Source organism: Desmodus rotundus, chromosome 1 (genome assembly GCF_022682495.2).
Source record: "Desmodus rotundus isolate HL8 chromosome 1, HLdesRot8A.1, whole genome shotgun sequence".
Classification (NCBI taxonomy): Eukaryota; Metazoa; Chordata; class Mammalia; order Chiroptera; family Phyllostomidae; genus Desmodus; species Desmodus rotundus.
The window spans coordinates 131,374,565-131,396,016 of record NC_071387.1 but is presented as its reverse complement, the minus strand read 5'-3'; the positions used below and the strand labels follow the sequence as shown (position 1 = coordinate 131,396,016).

General features: G+C 39.6%; 1 protein-coding gene across 2 annotated transcripts in view; it reads left to right on the top strand.

The window, feature by feature from the left end:
* MARCHF3 (membrane associated ring-CH-type finger 3) overlaps window positions 1-21,452 on the top strand; it is a 141,132-nt gene that overhangs the window by 6,851 nt on the left and 112,829 nt on the right. Inside the window, exon 1 of one of the 2 annotated variants that reach the window (XM_045204482.3) lies at window positions 11,335-11,448. The exons of the other annotated variant lie outside the window; for it this stretch is intronic. The gene's annotated coding sequence lies outside the window, so the exon portion shown is untranslated. Of the gene's footprint in view, window positions 1-11,334; window positions 11,449-21,452 lie in introns of those variants that run through there. 2 annotated transcript variants of the gene reach the window in all.

Genomic DNA, 21,452 nt, shown 5'->3' with positions numbered 1-21,452 from the left:
TGGCTTAGGTAAGCACCAGTTCTTACTCAGGGCTGGGTTACTGAGGTCGTGTACAGATTGTGTGTCCAGGTGAAGTTTATGGATCCGCTTGAATTAAGCATCACTGCCTGCGGTCAGGGCCATTAGGATAGCCTTTTTTTGTAGGTCTCCGCAGGCTCTAAATGACTACAAGAGATCAAGGACCCCTATTTTCTGTCTCATCTGGGAGACTAAGTCTACTTAACATAGGTGCTTTCTTCTCATACCAAGAAAGTATCATTAGAAAATTCAGTGATTACCTCTACAAGTTGTATAGATGTCGAAGGCAACAAAGAAGATGAGCAACCCTAGATTAGGTCATGGACTCAAACACTGGTTTCTTCTGGATCTTGGAAGGCAGGAGCACCTGTTCCTGCAAATCCAGGGCTTCTGCTTTCACCTAGGAGCTGGGGCCTGGGAGGACATGAGGAAGGCTCAGGTGAAGGTTAGTGGCAAATGTCTGTGGAATCCGAATACATTGCTCACCCCCTTCCCTGCAGCCAGTGGGGGCTCCCCCTGTGGTGCATGGCTTTCGCATTTTCTCACATTTGCTTTAAGTGTCCCAAATACCAAATCTTCCTCGTAGACTTTGCGAGTATGTTAAACAGAGATTCTCATGGAAAGTTCTCATCCTTAACATACATTTCCCTAATTTCAATTTTTCTTCTTCATTTAGCCCCACCCTCCAATAAATGTTTTCCTTTCTTTCACATTCTTCTTCTGTTCTGGTAAGAACTCTACTTCAGGAAAGTTCTATCATAATCAGTATTACCATTAATGTTATCCCTGAGGGAGTAAGTGCAGTTTTGAACATTTTCAAAGGACTTTCTTACAGCATTCCAACGCATTTCTCTGATGCTAAGAAAAAGATGACAATAAGGCGGCTTCTCCTCTCTGGAATATTACGTGTTCTGACAGCCTTACGCAGTACAAAAGTAATTAGCCTCACATAACCTCGGTTTTTACCAGCCTTACCATGCTTGCCAGACATCCCCTTGCCCTCCTATTGTTCTTACCACCTCCTGTGCACTTTTTAATCATTAAGAAACAAGATCACAAGTCTCTACTAGCAAGAAATATTAATCACAGCCAAGGAGAGGAAGCTTTCTAGAAAAACCAAAACAGGTACCCACAGAATGGGAAACAGACGGGCAGGGCTACCCTGATTTCTTTAAAAACAGAGCATGTAGTTCAGGGGTGTCAAACTCATTTTCACTGGGGGCCACATCAACCTCACAGTTGCCTTCAAAGGGCCGAATGTAATGTTAGGACTGTATAAATGTAACTACTCCTTAACAGTTAAGTGAGAGCTCGGCACTGCCGCCGGGTAGAAACAAGGTGCCAGGCGGGATAAAAGAAGGTGGAGGGCTGGATTTGGCCTGTGAGTCTTGTGTTTGCCACCTGTGATGTAGATTGATGTACCTTTCCTTGGTAAGTTCTTACTATGTTGTTCTAATTATCCATGGCTTACATCTCTTGTGAGGCTGGGTTTATTGCCTTGTAGCAATTGGCCATAGCTGTCACTTTTTTCTTTCCCTTTAGAATTATTTCTGGTGAGTTTTAGTTTTCTCTCCTTCAGTTATTTTATTTATTTTTGGCATTTCGGGTTTCTTTTCATGATCTACCTCCTTGAGCTGTGTTGTTTCTAACCTCTCCAGACACTCTTCTACCACTTCCCTACCCCTGACAACATCTCACAGTTAGGTACCAGCCTCACATTGAATGAATTTCCGTTTTTGCTGAAGATTAGTAATGAAGACACTAAGTGGTATTCTGATAGTGACCCTTTCAAGAGCTAAGGCACCATTTATATCCTGTTTTAATTATGGTCTCTTAGAAAATTTTCCCGTTATAATGTTCACCCCATTTTCTAAGTAATGTTTTTCAAATACTATACAAAATTTGAAATCTGTGTGCATTACATTTCCTGCTCTCCATTATGTGCTAAATTTACAATTTTCCAGTAGGAAAATGCTTATAAGACTGGAATGGGTAATTTAGTTTCAAGCCATACTCCTTTTTTGCCTATTATGAGCCATTAGACATTTCGATAGTCTTTCTTTTACTTCTTTCCCAACCCCCACAAGCAGTTCCCCAAATAGTAATTCCATTCCATCCCTTCCTTCCACAGTCAGTCATTATCTATGCTTTTTTTTGTAAGATGGGTATTTTCTTTTTTGGTCCCTAATATTTTCAATTTTAAAATAATTCTACATAGCTGAAAAAAGAAAACACAGGCATTGTCCTCTGATGATCATGGGATTTCCCTCCTTTTTTTCAGGCACGTCTGCCTCCTGACTACACATTACAATATTGCACCTCTCCTCTGCAGTGCTTCTGCCCCTTAATCCTCTTGTCCCAGTGGAATGTGAAGCTGCTTCTACTTCCTTTACATCTGCCCCGTGCCTGGGATCTGTGCTAGTCCTATGCGGTCTCTGTTGAAATTCTTGTAATAGGATAAGGCCTCACAATTGGTAGCCTTCTAGAACAAAAGACCAATGAATGGTGTACTTCACTTAGGTATTGGGAAAGGGAGGAACAGGTGTCCTAGGCAGGCAGGAGGTGAAAGTCGAAGTTTTTAAACAGATAGAGAAAGCTAAAGATAGAGAGACCATTTGGTACCAGCTGTCTATGCCAAAGTACCATCTTCTGGCTGCGATTTCTAGGATGTTTTCTCCTTGGACTTTTCTGGTTAACTATTCCACTGTTGTCAACTAAAATTCTGTATCATCCCATATCGAGGATTGTTGGAGTTCACTGAGCTAAAGTCAGAAATCCTAGTTCCATTCCTACACCACTCCAGAGACAAAAAGAAAAAAAAAAAGTGATGTTGCTGAATGGAAATGCCCTGCTAGGAGACCTTCTGCACAAAACACAAGACCCCAAGTCAAATTTACATTAGCAGTAAGGCAAGTGTATTATCTATGTGGGAAGTAGGGCAGATGGCAGGATTGATTGATTCAGTGGCAAATGGTATCATCAAGGATACAGGTTGCTCATCTCTCTGTGTCTGTTGTCCTCAGGAACCAGTTAACCCTCAGATTGGGTCTCTTTTTGTTTGCAAGATGGCTATGGTGGTTCAGATGTCACTTGCAGGCATGTCAATATCTAGAGCACAGAAAATGAATACCTCCTTCCAGGTCTCTTTTTGAAGAATATGAAAACATTCCTAAGAAGAATCTGAGTAGACCTCTCTTCTCATTTTCATTGATCAGAGTGGGATCGCATGCCCATCTCTAAATTGGTAAACCACTAGTGAGAGGAGCGACCATCATTGCCTGAGGGAGAGAGGAGGTGAATTTGAACAAACTTAGGATTCTGTTAGTAGGAAAGAAGTACTGGATTGGCCAAAAAGTCCGTATGGTTGTGTCAGTAAAATAAAAGACATGTTTTAATTTTCACTAATAACTTTATTTATTTGGATATTTTAAGTAGGTAGGCCAGTTCTCGAGTGGTATAACATTGATTGTTCTCAGTTCATGTCTCGATTTGATCACTATCAACTTCAACTGGTCTACCTGACCACAGAGCACCATCCAGTGAGAGATCTGCCGCCCAAAACTTAACAAACCACTTTTGACATAGTCAGTCAGTCACAGCACCGTCTCCATACACTGCCCAAATCATTTTCTGCATTGCAGTTGCGTTTTTACCTATCTTAAAATAATAAAGCATGACATGCAGAAAATGTTGCATATCTTCTTCAGTATTAAAATGGCTACACAAAAATTCACCAATTTTAGTAAGTTTTTTTCTTAAATTCATGCTGATGTAATAATGGTCACAATACAATCTAACAAAATTTTTCAAATGAAGTTAAAGACAACTAAGTGCTATTAGAACCATCTTATGGAACAAATCAAATGAACTTTTTGGCCAACCCAATATGTGTGTGGGAGTGAGGGGACAATAGATGTTGGCAGGCAATTGTAAGTGTCTACTACATTTTGTGACTTGGAAAGTAACTGCAAAATTCCCCTTCTGACTGCTGTATAGTTGGTAGGTACCGTGAACTGCATGAGCTACACATTCCTGGACACAAAATGTCAACGCTAATTTGACAGGGAGAAAAAAGCCACAATGAAGACTAATTAAGGACAGAGAAATGAGCCAAGATCAATAATTATTCTGATTAGAACCACAATAAACCCTAATGAATTTGAATGTATTAATTTATGTCTATTCATACTCTATAAGTAAATGATCTTTATTGAGTATAAAAGATTAAAATAATTTGCTTATTTCTTAATAATTCTATATTTCTGATATAGAATTATTTTAGTATTTTAGAAGTATTTTCGTATTTTATAGTATAGGTCTATTTGAATGTAAAACTGTTCATTAACTTTATTTACATATCATAGCATTAACAATAATGATAATTACTGCCCTGACTGGTGTGGCTCAGTGGGTTGCGTGTCATCCCACAGACTTAAAGGTTGTGGGCCAGGTCCCTGGTTGGGGGCAAGTGAGAGGCAACTGATCGATGCTTCTCTCACACATCGATATTTCTCTCCCTCTCTTCCCCTCTCTAAAAATCAATAAATAACATCTTTAAAATAATAATAATAATTACTGATGATTGTAACTGGCCATTATTTAGTAAATGCTCTTTTATAAATTAGGAACTTAGCATCCAAGAAGAGCTAGTAATTTGCTTAGGTCACATGGCAAAGTGGATAAGCCACTTTGGCTTACTGAGTGGATAAGCTCGGATTTAAGCTCAGGTTCTTCTGTTCATGGCCCTTTTCTGCTCTCCATGGCTTCCCTTTGCCTTACAAGACAGGCGGGAGACTACTACAAGGCTTAAGTGACTGAGCCCTGCCCATCTCTTGACCTCATTACTTACCGTCTTGCCTCATTCCAATCACACTACCTCCTGTTGTTCTTTTTGATAAGCCAGTTGCATTGCCACCTCTGACCCTGTTCCCTCTGATTGGATCACACATCCCCAGTTTGTCTGGCTACGTATTTTCCACTAAGGGCTCTGAGTCATAGCACCTCTCAGGACTATCCCATCTGATCTATTTAGGAGGCCCCCACTGCCAACCCCAGTTCTGTTTCTTCCCTATTTTTATGGTGCTTGTCACAACCCTATTTTGTGTACCTGGTTTTGCTTTTCTCCTCCACTCGTAGATAAGTTCCATGAAGGCCAGAGACCCTGGCTGTATTCGTAAAATGAATGAACAGCAAGCAAGTTAATGAAGAAATGAGTATTTAGAAGTTTTGACATCTAATAATTCAGTCAGTCTGTATTACTTACAGTGGGAGTAAAATACGATGCCGAATGTCATGGAACCTGAGTATGTGTATTTTAACTTTTTTCCCTATAAAACTTGAAAATAACAAAATTCTGTTTTTCTTTCTCTCTTTGAGGGTAAAATAAGATACAGATATCAAAGTTATTTAGAGAAAAGATAGACTTACTACAGTAGAATTACATGAGTTCAAAGAGCTTGGTACAAGAGGGAAATTTGAGTAATACTTTTAACTTTAGTTTTTATCTTGATTATAGTTTTAAGGATGCCAACTGCTTTAATTGGGTATAAATCCTTAAAAGAATAAATTATAAATCAGCAGAATTATAATTGCGTGATAATTTGCAATAGCAAATTCACTTAACACTGTTTTCTCTGCTTATGAATTATTTTTCATTTGAACTCACGTATCCACTAAAATGATTTGTTCTTAGAACTCAATTATTCCGAGGACATTATAAAGGTACAACTTGAAAAACAGCTTTTCCTCACATGTAAATTGGAAGGGATTGACAAATGAAGCCAAACACCTCCTCTGAAGTCCCTTTTCTCTCACGTCCAGCTTGGGGCTTTTTCCACTAGAGTACGTGCTTTTGTGTTAATTCTTTCCCCGTCATTCTGAGGGTTGCTTGGCCATTTGCTAAATAGGTTGTGAGCCATTTTTTTTTTCTTTTGAGGCTTGTTGTATGACTTTACCACTCAACTAAAGAAATCATCATTTCAACTTTGATAAGAATGCCACATTTCCCTCCTAGCTGCTCCTCTGTCCTGGGTCCTTTCCCAGGTGGCCTTGCAATCTGCAGAGTTTTTCTCTGTGCAAATTATCAGTCTAAACCCAGTTGACACTCTTCTGCCTTCTCAGGTCCCCACTATCACAGAAACCTGTTAGAACCACCTACTATGAAATATACTTCTCAGCTAAACTCCCTGTATCAGATTACCAAAAGCAGATCTAAATTTTAAGGTTTAAGGTGAGTAGAATACATCCATATTTGAGAATAATTTTTAACCTGGTTCCTTCCAGGTTGTTTTTATGTTTTGCATCAGCAACAAGTCAGAAAAAAACTGAAGGGAGAACTCTGAAAGGAAAAAGGATGTTTTGATGTTCACGTTGTACTTTCTTCTTGAGTATCCTGGTGGGGACCTCCTTCTTCCTCACTTTATAACTTGGGTAGATAGGGGTGTATGAGTGGGTGAGAACCCATCAAGACCCAGGTAGCAATAAGATCGGTAATTAAAGGGCTGGGTCTGTGCATCATTATTAAGTTGGACAGGTGCATGGTCTAGTAAGCTCTTGAGAGCCTGCCTTTAACAGGGTAGTTTTCATGTGCAGTAGATTGTCCCTTTTAAGGCTCAAAAAGACTTTTTTTCTTTCTTGCTAAGCGGTGTGGGTGGGAAACAGCATGAGGTTATGGGAAATACATAGTACAAGCAGTAGCAATGAGAAAGAATCCCTAATGGGTATACACACGGCTGGAATATTTCCTAAGTGCTTGGGGTGAGGGGGTGGCAGTGAGGTTTCTTTGGCAGAGGCAAAGTAGAATATGTGCCTTTTCCACGTGTGAACACTGTGCTTCGAAAGGTTCTTTATGATTCACAGAAGCAGCTGCTTTTGAGCTGGTATAGCCACGGAGTGTTGGAAATTCACTTAAATAGGTGTATTGCAGGCTCCTGACATCTGTTTTAGAGATTTGGTTGAGTGATTAGAATTTGCTTATTCATAAGTGACATGGAACAAGTATTCTTCATTAGACTGTTAGACCTGTTAGGGTTTGTGAATCGAAGCTAACAAGAAAAGACAACATTTTGAACAGTATTTGCTATGTTACATATATGCATAAATTTACAATGGTGACTTTCTTCTTCATTTTGGAAACTATGTATGACAGTTTCACTTGGCCTGGTAGATCAACTTTCCTCAGTTACTCTCAGATTTTGGTTGTAGTGTAAGGCTTTCTTGCTAGGTGTTCATAATCTTATTGTGCATTTTTTTGGTGAGTTTTATTTCGCCCATAGTTTTAACTAACAAATGCTGCTGTTTTATGTTTTTGCACACTTCTATTCCATTTCTGAGTGTTAGTTTTTGCCTATTCTCCTATCCTCACTAATAAGTTATTCTCACTGTTCTAAGGATTTCAATCCTAAGTAATACCAGCAGTGTTGTTTCCTATCATTTTCAACAGTCAGTTCTGTTCAGTTCTTCAAGCGAGATAAGTAACTAGGACATAATTAGTTCACTTTTTGACAGATGGTTTTCAATTTATTAGATACTAACATATGTAGCATTTTTCACAGGTTGCTTTTTTTCTTTTTAAAGTGAAAGCTTTGTTTTTAATGGGCTATTATTACTGTGTTTCTAAATGACAAAGCAAAAAAAAAAATTACCACAAAATAAGATTAATGTGGATATCTTGAACTGGAAATCATTGGAAATGTTTCGTGGCTACACTTTGTGCTAAATATAAAAATAATTGTATTTCCCAAGTGTGAGCATCAAAAGCCCCGGTTGGAAAATCACATGGTTTAGCAAGTAGGTCACTATTGATGGTAGAACATGAGACAGGAAATGTTACAGCTAAGATTAGAGGCCCAAGCAATATGTCTCACCACGCTTGCTACATTGTTCATCCTAAGAAGTGGAGGGGCTCAACATGATGTAATGAACTTTAGCCCAATTCAAAAGTATTAGCAAGGATAGCCTTTTAATCTGCCATCCCTTTTGTTTCTAGATAACTCACTTTCCCTGTGGGTAAAGTAACTGAACTGCTTGGGTTTGCACACTGGCAGACCTCTGAATACCAATTAAAATGGCAACCTTTACATTCTAAAAGTATAAATGGAAGTAGTAATCAACTATATGCAGTTATAGCTATAGATTTACCTGGTGGTGTTTGAAATCACTAACAATAAATTAGCAACCAGTTAAAAATGAATTCTCTTAAAATCTCATTTATCTCAGAGAACAGACTGACAGCTGTCAGAGGGGAGGGTGGTTGGGGACTGGGTGAAAAAGGCGAAGGAATTATGCAAAAAACAAAAAACAAAAAACCCCTCACAGTCACAGAGAACAGTATGGTGATTACCAGAGGGAAAGGTGGGTGGGGGAAGGTAGAAGAGAGTGAAGGGAGGATTACATGGTGACGGAAGACCTGACTTTGGGTGGTAAATACACAATTATAGAACTGTACACCGGAAACCTATATAATTTTATTAACCAGTGTCACCCCAATAAATTCAATAAAAATTTTTAAAAAGAAAACATAAAATCTATAAAAATTATATTTATCTTCCTATTTGAAGGTGAGGTAGGGACATGGGGGGAAAGAACACTTTTAGGGGATCCAGTTACCTTTGCTTTTTCTTTTTGGGTCAAGATGAGGAAGATTTATTATTTACAGGTGGGACTTTTCACCACAGACGGTACCTAATTTTTGCATACAATTGCGTAGTCTGGTTTTTAAATAAAAGGCTAGAGAAAAAAGCAGCATTCTCTTGTGTCTGCCCCAATGAAAGAGAATACCTTATTTTGGGGGGTCAGGCCAAGATGGAGCCTTGGATTCTGAGAGAAGCCATCCCCCACACACCAGATTAAGCAGTTGAACACAAGCCCAAAGAGCCAGCAGTTACTTGGTTGAGTAGATGGAGACCTGCGGAGATGACTGAATTTGAATCTGTCATGAGAGCATCGAGTATTCATTCACTTCCAGCACAGAGTCCTTCAGAAAAGTGCCCCGGCTTATGGAATCTGTGCACTGTGCGTGGATAGTTTCATTGCTCGAACCCCAGAGGCCTTTTCTAGGCTCATGTTTTCAGAGGTCACTAATGCCGAAGAAAACACTCTGCTTTGAACTAGGATTATTTCATGCAGGTTCTAAATTTCAAGAGAGAAGGTGGTGTGGAGACTCAATGGAAAGAGCATTTTGACAGTGCTTTAGTGTTTGTTCCTTCTCTAGTGTAGATGCAGACAGAGCCTAGATTTTATGCCTGGTGCAGGGACAGGAGGCTGGAAAGGGAGTTGGAAGCACAGCTCCCATGGACAATCCGCTGGAATGAAAATACTGGGAGTGGTTTCTAATTGGCAGTAAGAGGTCTGTTGGCTTCTGCCTGTAGAAAATACAAGTCTCGTGGCAGTTAGGCCTAGTTGCGCCATTGATTGTGCCTGGTCCTCACTCATAGCGAAGCAGCTTGGTCGGCCCAGCTCGTTTTCTAGGCCTCTGTGAGAGAATGTCACTTGGTGGGATAATCTTGGAATATGTTTAGGGGTGCCTGATTTTTGCTTTGAAAATCTTTGAAAGATCCCTTTTCTAGTTTCAAAAATGTATAAATAACTAATAAATACTTAAATCATTTTATGCCTTGTGGAACTCTTTACCACCTTATGAAATTGGCTATGTAATTTCAGTTACTGCAATGAGATTTCTCTTTGATTCCAGTGTAAGTGACCCGATGGCCGGGTCCCCCGTTCTGCTTCAACCCCAGTCGGAGCCCTGAGCCTGGTGCTGGCTCTGCCTCTGTCTACAGGTGGAAGAGCGAGTCACCAGGCTCCTTCCTGAGCCTTGTGATCCTCTCCTGGGAAAGGAACGGAAACTGGATCATTTTTATGGATTTGTTCCAGTGTTAACACTATATGATTCTACTCATCTTTCAAGCCTGTTTGTCCTTTTTTTTTCCTTTTTGTAGGGAAAAAGATGTAAAATTTTCTAGTTGGTAACTTTTAATTGTAAGGCCTATACACCAGGTCACTTGTTGGCTGCTGAAGTTGCTATTTTGGCTTTTTTTTTTTTTTTAACCTTCATTGTATGGAAGAGCTCAGATACAATTTGTCTAATCACAAATCCCAAGCAAGAGTGACCAATAGTTACCAGTTGTTAGTTTCATGTAAGAAGAAGCAAGACTTTTGAGGGGCAAGGGTTGGGGCGGTTTGGATTGGTGGGGTGTGGAGGATCTAGCGTCGCAGGAAAATAGAGACAGGGAATGCAGTATGCAAACATGTAACAGGAATCCAGTCACGATTCACAGTTAATAACCTCTGCCCTTTCGTATAGGAAATATAATACCAGTGCTTATAAACCTGTGTGCAAGGAAGTGGCACCAATAAAAACTTCATTTATAAGGGCCATCTTGACACTTTCTAAAAGGCCTGATGAAAAGGCTATTATAATTTTAACTGAGATACAAGTAACCTCTTATTATCTTTAGTTTCTCTGAGGCCGATAATGTTGGTAGAATCTCTAAAATACAGAAAACAACCTACACTGGATTATTTTTCTTGTTACCTTTCTTTTTGTTAACAAAACATTTTTTCTATATTGTCTACACCTCCCTTTCCTCAAACACAGACATAACCAATCAAGTTAACTTCCTGAGGGGGAGTTATCCTTACCTTTTGTGAAAGACTCTTTGGTTGTGAGAATGGTTGACCGCTTCAAGGAATTACAGGCTTTGGAATCTCCTTTGTAGGAGTTCTCGAAGAACAGGAGAGAAGCTAGTTTTTTCATGGAGGAAATTTGACTGCACAAATTCTGGAGATCATCTTTGGGTCCTATCTTTCCTGATTTTAAAACTTACCTCTATTATTGCTGGTGCCTTAAGAGATTGTACTAATGGGCAACAGATCATTTCCTCTAGATGTTTATGACTGTCCTTTCAGACTCTTGAAATAGGCTTTGGCCACCGGCCTGGGCTGTCTGGCCTGCTGCCTGGCACATGACTTTGTTAGCACTGGCTGCATTCGAGCACCCTGGACTTCCTGAGCTCCTGCCCCTCAGCATGGCAGTGGTAGAAAACCACATGCAAAGGAAATAATCCAGGTGATAAATGACTCTAAATTTAGAAAACTTCTCCCTTCCATATAAGAGAACACAATTTGTTTCTTCGTCCCACACAAAATAGAACTGTCCAGAAAAACAACCATGAAAACACATGACCCCGTCACTTTCCTCCCACTTGCAGCTGTCAAGGCTTCCAAGTGAAATTCACGTGTGCTGAATAATTTTGCAACACCTCACGGTCACATGTTTTAGTGTCTGTTGAAGCTGAGAACCGTCCGTCCATTTGAGGGGTATGTCAATATAGCCTAGCGTGGAGACAGACATTTGGGAGCCTCACCCAATCCTTCTGCATGGAATCCACCTGACTGCCTTCTAGGAGCCAGCAGAGAAAACTCACCCAGGTAATCTGCCTGCTTTCCTCGCTCAGTGGGCTTTTGGATGGAGGGTTTCTCCAGAGCTACCAGGAAACACAAGTTTAGGGATTATCCAGGAGTTCTTTGAGCAAACAATGAAAGCCAGGGCCCTTCTAGCAGAACGTCCATTAATTTTTAATTTTTGAGTTGCAAATGGCACTAGAGATTATCCTGATCTGGATAATCTCTAGCTTGCAAAATAAACCACTGGGCTGTGGGGAGAAAATCCTAGAATTTCTGTTTTTTTTAATACCGTGAAAATAAGAAAAAATAATTTTTATTGTATATATGAGTTGACATTTGCACCCTCCCCTGTTCTTTAGGTCAGAAGGCCCCGTGTTCTGAGGGAGGAGTAGGTTTCATTCAAGAACGAGGGGTTGACGCTGGTGCCCTCACCTGCCTATAACATGTTGCATTGTATTTGTATGTGTCCAGTCAGGTTAATTTGTGGAATATTAATCTGTTTCAGTTACAAACAAATTAAATAAGAAAACAACAACAAATTAAAAGAGAAAAGTAGCTTAGAAAGATTCTGGCAAAAACCAAAACCAAAATGTAGATCGAACACTAATTGCACAAGCAAACACAAGGAAACAGTATGAAATGGAGGAGTTAATAGTATGATTCTAGGACAAGCTTTTTGTTAGTCATCTTATGAGTTAAAAAAACAGTACTAATACAATCCATTCTGACCCCAAAGTTAGCCCCTGCATCTCAAAACTATCAAGATGACTAACAAAATTCGGATTTACATCTACTGTTATTAAGAATGCACATATTGGAAGGAAGTGTATACTTTGTCTTGGGAAGTTGCCTAATGAAAATAATGAAGGTACCATGATGAAAAAAAAATGGAGAATGACCTTTGCAATTTTTAAGATCCAGTATTTAAATGTACTTACTAATCTTCATAAAATTTCATTAAGCTAGTGTTTTGAAGCCTCTTGTGAAGTTTGTTACTTGTATGCAAAAATTAAAAGCCACATATCTTTAGGAAACACTTGCTCTTCCACCTAACACAAGACCAGATAAGATAATATGTTGGAAACCATCTATCTGAGTTTTTTTGTCAGAAAATGCTGTTGAAAGTATTATTGAAGATATTGAAATTTTGAAGAAACAAATACTGTATTAAAACAAGTTATGGAGGGCAAAAGACTTGTTTTACATTTGTAAGTTGTTAGCTCTAACCTATTGTATTTGTTTATTTCTGTTTCACCAATGAAATATACTAAGTGATTATTTTTGGTGAACTACCACTGGATGAGATTTATTCACAATCTTTATGAAAACGTTTTATGAAAAAAATCGAGTAGTGTTTCGTTTTAAGAAACAGCTGTTTCATTCTAAGGCAAGGTTAGAAGAGATAAATTCGTTCACTGCATCATTCATAAGCACACTAGTGCAGCCAAGTTGTTGAAGCCAGAGATAAACAAAATACTGCATGATGTTACTTTATAGTTAATTTTATAGAAACAGACCTTGAATATACAGTGTGGCAGAAAACTTACTTAATACAATATTTCGTATTAGGTTGAGAAGGGAGTGTGAACTTTGTACCTCACAGAGGTTTGCTATTTATCTTGTTGAAAATTACTTATTCAAGAGTTCTTAAACTTATAGGTAAGTTTATATTTACTTTTATATAAAAATAAATATAGTTTATAAGTGTATATTTATATAACTGTAAAACTATATATAGTTTTAAGTTTATATTTATTTTTCTTTTTATAAAAAGGGAAGGTTTCCATATTTTGTTAATTGTTTCTGTGATAACAAGAAAATTCAGTAGAGTACTATCTAGAGGTCATTTTTTAAAAAAAGAAGCATAATTAATTTGTCTTTCTAAGAATAAGTAAGAAGATCACTGAATTTTAAAGAAACTCCTATTATAGAAAGAACACTGTTTAGAAGTGTTTGGAAATGTTTACATTATATGTGAATTCACTGCCTAAAACTGTGACGCCATTAAAGCCCAGCTATGCAAAATAAAATGAACTCAGAACCAGTCCTTCCGATGAACATATTGCAAATAATTAAATGTAGATTTTCAAACATGAAGCATATTCTATCATATTACTCTTAATAAAAATACTGATTATTAGTCAATACAGTGGGTTTGTACTCTTAGACATATTTAAATATAATAAATATTCAAGTAGATAAAAAAGCTATGGTACATTTACACAATGGAATACTACTTGGCCGTGAAAAAGACTCTTACCTCTTGCAACAGCATGGATGGACCTGGAGGGTATGATGCTAAGTGAAATAAGCCAGTTAAATAAAGACAAGTGCCATATGATCTCACTTAAATGTGTAATGTAGTGAACAAAATAAACTAACAAACAAAATAGAAGCAGGCTCATAAATACAGAGCACAGACTGACAGCTGTTGGAGGGGAAGGGGGTTGGGAGGCTGGGTGAAAAAGGTGAAGTGATTAAGCAAAAAATAAAAAATAAAACTGATAGACACAGACAGCAGCATGGTGACTGCCAGAGGAAAGAGGGGGTGAAGGGGAGTTAGAAGAGGGTATGGGGGGATAAATAGTAAAGGAAGGAGACTTGATTTGGGGTGGTGAACACACAATACAGTGTACAGATGATGTACAATGGAATTGTACACCTGAAACCGATATAATTTTATTAACCAATGTCACCCAATAAATTCCATAACAATTTAAAGATAAATAAATAAACTTTGAAGGTATTATTTATTGCATATTTTACCCTGTACTTTTGTCATTTTGATGTTTGTTTTGTCATGTACCTAATAGAGTTCACGTGTCCATATCTGGTACATGAGCATGGTATGCATGTTCAAAGCTTCTTAGTGGTAGGGTTCCTGATTCGGTGATGTTGGAGACTGCTGCCGAAGAATCTTAAACTTTTGGGGACAGGAACAGTCACAGGTTCTTTGAGACAATAGAAGATATGGATTCTCTTCTCAGAAAAATTATGTACACATTCCAGCAAATAAAATTTTACGCAGAATTTCAGGGCGATCACATGCCCCCTGATGGCTGTTGCCATGGACTCCACTCAACCCCCCCGGACGAGGACATGAATGCCCTAAGGAGTAGGCGCCATACCCAGGGTCACACAGTGGCGAAATCTGATCTTTCAGTCAAGACTTCCTAATCATACGTCCTTCCAGGCTTTTGTCTGGTTGCTGAGGTGCAGATGCGAGGATGGAACTCTATATGGGCCCCCAAGGGATTCCCAACTTCACTGGGGACTCCAGTGTGCAACAAATAATCACAATTAGATTTGTGTTTAGAAGAAACTTGTTCATTGGACTGGCATTAAGTTACACCAACTTTGTGAGGGCATTATGCCGGACTCTATAGGAAATGCAGACATGGATAAGGCAACCCTTACAGAGAATCAAGTCCCAACTGCTTCAGCTTCCAGCACTTTTTGTAATGCTCCTTTTAAATTGCTGAGCCTTGTGATGATCTTCATTGGGGTTTGCAGCTCTGTTTCCTTCATGCGCTGAATGATGATATACAAGTAGAGGAAGGTGAGGCAGGAGGTCATACTCCTTCCTATTTCCAAGCAACCCAAAGCTCTTTGTGTTTATGTGCATTAATGTGCACTTCTTTGCCTGTAGAATAGAGAACTGAGTTCTTAGATAAATTGGCAAATGGAAGAAAACAGGGAGTAATGAAGGAGGTGTGGAATTTTATAAGCTTCATGATCTCTTTCCCCAAAGGCCTGAATCTATGTAATGAGGTAGTATAACAAATTCCTGCCGAGTCTGAATTTATTCCTATAAAAAAAGAACCAACAGGAATGAAGTAAATGTAAATTTTTTTCTGCCTCGGTCATTAGTTGGTAATATTCTTGAAGGTGATATAGAGTTTTTCTTACAGACACTGTGTTCTCTGTATGGGGCTAAAAATAAACAGAGCAGCACAGGGAAATAGGCAAATATTATTGATCTGTGTCAGGGCCATTTCCACCTTAATGTTTGCAAAAGGCACAGCACAGTTTTGCAAAACTATTTATAGAGTGCAGCTCGTTCATTGCTTTTATATAGATGATAAAAACAAGGTGAGTTGTCAGGTAAATTTTGGTTTATATTAGGAGATAGGACTGAAAGGGATCTCCTTCTGAATTAGGGGAGGGGGCTCATCCATTGTGCCCCACGGAGTTCATTGTCTGCATTGTCCTTGGACACCCTTCTAGCCTGAGTACCTCCTCAGTTGGTGTTCACCCCACCAGCTGTCCCCAGCCTCTCTTAGCTTCCCGCTGTCCTGGGAGCAGGGGCTAAAGCAAACAGGGTACCTCCCAGACCCCTTCTGCCCTTCAGTTTGTCTAGAGAGGTCTAGTTCCCTGTTGGTATTGACCATGCTTACGGGTGCGCATGCACATTTGTGTATAAATGGAATGTGTTTGTGGGATCCTTTTTGGCGTTTGGTTCTTTTTGGGGGGTACATTTTTGTCAATTTTTTTTCTCCACTCATTTCCTACTAGAGTTATTTACCGCTCTAATACCCTCAGACCCTTATTTTTCTAGTTTCCTTTCCATCCCGCTTACCAAGCTTCCACCCTGGGCTCTTCCTCTTTTTTCTTTTTTCACAACTGTCAGTTCGATTCAACAAGCATTTAGTGAGTGTCAGGCACCTGTGAGGTTCTGGAGCTGAAGAGCAATAAGACAGAATCTCCGCCCTCAAGTTGCTCAGTCCAGGGGGACTTGCAATCTGCCCTCTTCTCTCTGCTCTGGTGATCGATGGCTCCCTCCGAGTAGTTTCCTGCCAGCATACTCCATTTTAGTAATAACTAAGCATTGGTTCATTAGAAATTAAATTCATCTTAACCCCCCAGTAACATCTGATTTATAAAAGGAACTGAGCTTGTAGCAAGGGATCACCCATCCTGAAATCTAATATGAAATGGGTTGAATTCTGTTTTTTAAAAATGCCAGAGGGAGGCCAATGGGCTTCACCACCCCCCAAACACACTGTAGTAATGTTGTTTCACCTGAGGGCATATTTGTCCAGGTTCTGGGAAATGGCCCGTTGACCGTTTCCAATGTGAGGTGGTGGTCGTAGTGCCAGCATAGCACTCGAGTTCTAAAATAACTATTTTAAAATTAGTGCAGAAAGGAGACAAACCAACCCTGACTACGCATGGTAACATTTGACTCCACTTTGCGGCTGGTGAAGTTGTTTGTATCATCCTGTACCCATCTCTTCTCTTTAGGACTTTCATACTTATAAATCTCTCTGCCCTTCCAAATACAACATCAGCTTCTTTTCAATGAAAGAGATGCTACGAATAATGACAGGCAGTCCATTTTTCACAGTCACAAAACAGTTGTATAGAGGCCAGACTTGAAACAAGAGGTGGGGAAGGAACTTGAAAACTAATACACATTTTAAATATAACCCAGGTCTCTATTGCTCAGTCTTCTGATAATCACCAGACAAATGGTATCAGGGCTGAGATAATGTGAGATCTCTAACCGTCATGCCTTGCTGTGTGGATGGAATTCTTAACTGGTTTCATCACTTGTGATAGGGTTAACGTCTTTCTGGTGGCTGGGTATCATTGGTTTCCCAGCTTCATTCTTTAAATCCTTTTGTGCCAGGTCATTCTTCACTAAGTCTACTCACTTCATCCTGGTCTTCCTCTGTTTCTCATTCCATACCCTCTGGAATGTGTCACTACATGTAGTGTCCATTCTGTGGTGAGTCTCTAAGTGGCATGCGTCCAAATGATTACAGCTGTCTTCCTTGAGCCTTATATAAAGTAATTCACTCTTGCCTTTTCAAAGAGGAGTGACGCCATGAGGTCACTGGCACTGCCAAATCCAAAGTAGTCCTCATCCTCCTGCATGTTATGTCGCTGCGCAGTGTTCCAGGCCTAATAAAAGTTGCTGAGACCTAATTCACCTTGACTTGTTCACATGCTATCGGCACCCTGATCACTGTCTATGGTGTGGAGAATGGATCGCACATGGACAAAAGTGGAAGCAAGGCAACCAGTTAGGAAGGTACTGCAGTAGTTCAGGTGAGACCTGGCGATGGCTTGGGTGCAGTGATGGCAGTGGCGATGGAGAGAAGTGTCAGAATGAACAGGACTTGATAATGAATTGACTGTGTGGGAAAAGGAATGGAATGGCATCATGATGCCTCCTCAGTGTGGGGGAGACAGGGATTGATGAGGGAGGTATGCTAAAGGGGAGAGCAATGAAGATAGCACAATGAAAGCTGGCTAAATGATGTTAAGGATCTCTTCCAATTCACTGGTGAGAAATTAACTTAAGATCATTAATGTTAAAATATATGTAATAGCCCTTTGAAAACTATAAAATTTAGAATGACTAATATGTTTGTGGAACAAATCTGTTAGATCGTATATTTGATGTATAGAGTAGTTGACCATTTGGAAAGATGTTTTGAAAGTAAATCTGTCTTTGAGCAGGGTGCTGTCTCCCTGCAGTGACCAGGTGCTGGAGTACCAGGGGCTGAATCAGCAGGGAGATATTACTGCAGAGTGGCTGGACAGACAGAAACTGTAATGGTGGTGAGATAAATTTATGCCTGGGAATACACCAGTGAGGGTCGAATCTGAAAGTCGGTGAGAGAGTAGACCGTAAGAGAGTAGCCTGTAAGAAGTTCAGAGCCCAGACGCCCAGGATTGAGGTCAAGTATGCAGGATTTTGTTCGGTAAACAGATACCGTGGGCCCAAAGTGCACGGCGACCTGGAGGTTATGCTGGACTGGCTGATTCTAATAGGCTCATTGAAAGCTTGTCTGGATATAATGGCCCTAAAAATGGGCATTGTATAAATCTTCCATTTGCAAAAAAGGAAGAAATAGACCCATTTCTGCATCACCTACATTAAGTTAAAAACATCTTATCCTTATTGGCAACATTTTATGTGTTTGCTCCAACTGAGACCTATAGCTCACAGACCTGCCAGTATTATAGGATCAATATAAAAATTCCTGTTGTTTTGCTGACTTAGATATTCACTGAGGGATTATTTGGGAGACAGATCTGAAAAGCAATTATGTGGAAAGTTCAATATGCTAGTTCTCCTTGAGAAGTGTTGCTGAGAAGGAACTTTCTGGGAGCTTTTCTGGGTTTTGCCATGTATGCTTTCTTCCGGATGCCTTGTGGCACGTGGTAATCGTTCTTCCACTTCTTAGTTTTACTTCAGTCCATCACTGCAGGGTCCCTGTAGGTAATATCCATAAATACTTTGTAGCTTGTTCTTTAACCAAAAATCTTTATAGCATTTCATTTTGTTTCAGCATAGCCTGAGGATGGCAAGGAGGGGGTGGTGTACAGGGACAAATAAGACTTTTGTTTAAAAGATGGCTTTTCTCAGGTTGATATCCACAGGAATATCTGTTCGTTGTCCTCTGGGCATGGATTTTATTTATTTATTTTATTTTGAGAGTACGTATATTAAAGCTGGGGCAGTGAAACAAGGAAGGGCTTAGGATAGAAGAAGCAACAGGAAAGAGCTTAGGCGAGGCTTCTTTGGCTCTCTAGAAAGTCAGAGAAAAGGGGATCTTGGAGACAGATTCAAGGGGTTAGCCAAGGGTGAGCTGCCACTGCCCATTGCTCCCCTGGCTGCAAGTCTCGTGGGGTCCCTTAGAGTTTAGGAGATGCGTACCTGTGGGGGAAGAAAGCCATAGGTGTGTTCCCAGGAAGGGTAGCACAACTGGCGTGAATTTTAAAGCATTCATAAGGCTCCTTTATTCCCACCCTTCTCCTAACCTTCCCCCCACCTCATGTCCCCTCCTGTTCTTTCCAGTGTGAGAAAGCACATTTGTGGCCATGTCCACCTGATAGCTTCCGCGCGTGGCCTCAGCTGTGGAATGCTGCATGTTTGCGCTGGGTTTGCTGAGAGCCAAGTCAAGAAACAAGCATGTTGGTAAGAAGCCAAGTGCCCATCTAGTGCAGCTGCTCTAGTTTCACCCCGAATCTAAGCTGGAGTTCATTCTCCAAGTTAAGGAAAACCCGGGAACGGCTTGAAAACAGAGCAGGAAGTTTGTGCTTTATTCTTAGCTACTAGAGCAGAATTCTCGTTCACTGTAAGTCAGCACTTTGTGTTTCTGATCACCAGCCAGGCCTGGGTGACTTCTGTTACGCGGCTCCCCGGCTGCCATGTCGGCCACGTGGAAGCTGCTGCTTTCGTTCTTCCACAATCCCCCTTTACCCTTGCATGTGAACTTTCCTACTTTACATTGTGACTAACACAAAAGTGAAAAAAACCCACCTACACCTAAGATTTCTTGTGTAATGAGATATATTATTTCCTGCCATTGAAGAAACTGTTTCATGATTCTAGTCAAGAGAGTTTTGAGGAATAAAGTAACACTCTTTTTTATTCTTTTAATATTTCCTCAGTTGTTCTTAGATTACCAATAGTCTCCAGTGGGTTTCTGTAATAACAGTGCCTCAATCTTTTTTCTCCTAGCAATAAACAATCAGTAGATTATTGGTTATGATCATTTTCTAAAATAATTGGCTATATTCCTTTATCATACTGATATTATAGCACAAATGGTTAATTTCCTGAGAAAGGTAGCAGATAAGCCTACTTTGACCAGATGTACTAAATGGACACAGAATTATTGCTGATCTAACATAGTTTCTCAAGAGAGAAGAAGGAAGTATGAAAAAAGGATAATCTTAACAAAAAATAAGGTATCTACTCATCTTGGGTAAGCTAGTATTTTAAAAAGTAAACTGAATAGCTTATTCTACTGTTACTATTAGAAACAGGATCTAAATCTACAGGAAAGATTACCCTGAGGCCCTTGGTCCTTTCACTTTGGGTACCAGTGATGGCAAAGATAGTAAGCCTATTGATTAGGGAGAAGAGTCTCTTCTTCTTACTCCCATCCTTGTTTCACAAGTGGGTTCTTAGGATAGAGCACCAAGCAAATACACGAGAAATAACAATCCTTTAAAGAGGAGGCTGGTTGCTCTAGTCAAATATTATTCAAATATGTGGCAAAGCTTTTTACTTCTGACAAAGAAAAAGAGATCAGAATTTGTTTTAAAGTGCATGTGTCCACACTCAAACGTGCATGTGGGGTGTGGGTGGAGGGATCCCTAGAGTTTTCTCACTGTTCTTCAAGCACTGAAGAACAGACCCAAGTCTAGTTCATGGATCTTGGTCCATGTTGCTTTAAAGTCTTTGATGGAAAGATATTCCCTTTGTGACTGAGAGGGGTTAGGATTTTCAGATTTTGGAATTCTTTCTTACTTCCAGTAGTAATCGGTTCTACAACAGCATTGAGAGTGGCAAATGTCTATTTGTCGAGTGAAAGGCTCACCATATTGTCTTCTTGTTTTTTCATTCTGTTGCCTTTTCTGTGCTTCTTCCACTTCACCAGTCTAAGCCCTAAGGCTTGCCTCCACCAGAAAGCCTTCTCTGGGCGGCTTCCACCACCTCACCCCCGCCCCTCACATCTTGTCTGTTGTTTTTCTCTTTGTCTTAACTTGCCACTGCATTCTATTGTTAGCTGTTCCAGGATTGTGACAATAACATATCCTATAACCATTTATTAAATTATAATGTTTAATAGCTGTTAAATTAAACTTCTAGTACCTATCGGGCCTTTTACAATTTGAGCTACTGGTCCTCATAGTAAATTGCAGGTCATCCCCAGGAAGTATTAAAAGTATTCTTTCATACTTTATGTGATGATGATCATCATCACTACATGCCCAAGTGGTTTAAAAATAAACTCAGTTACAGGAGGGTATAAATTGAAATTAAAATTTTCCCTTTCTCCTCATTTTTCTCTCCCCAGATATAAACAATGTTAACAATTTTAATCTATCCTTCTAGAAGTTTGTATGCATATGCAAACATAAATGGAAGCCTATTATACATACTCTTCTGCATCCTGATTTTTAATTAACTTAAGTAATTTATTCTAGAGATCTTTATTTCTTCACAGTTTTTTGTCTTACTGGCTCTGAAATATCCCATTGTGTAAATAACCAATTATTGA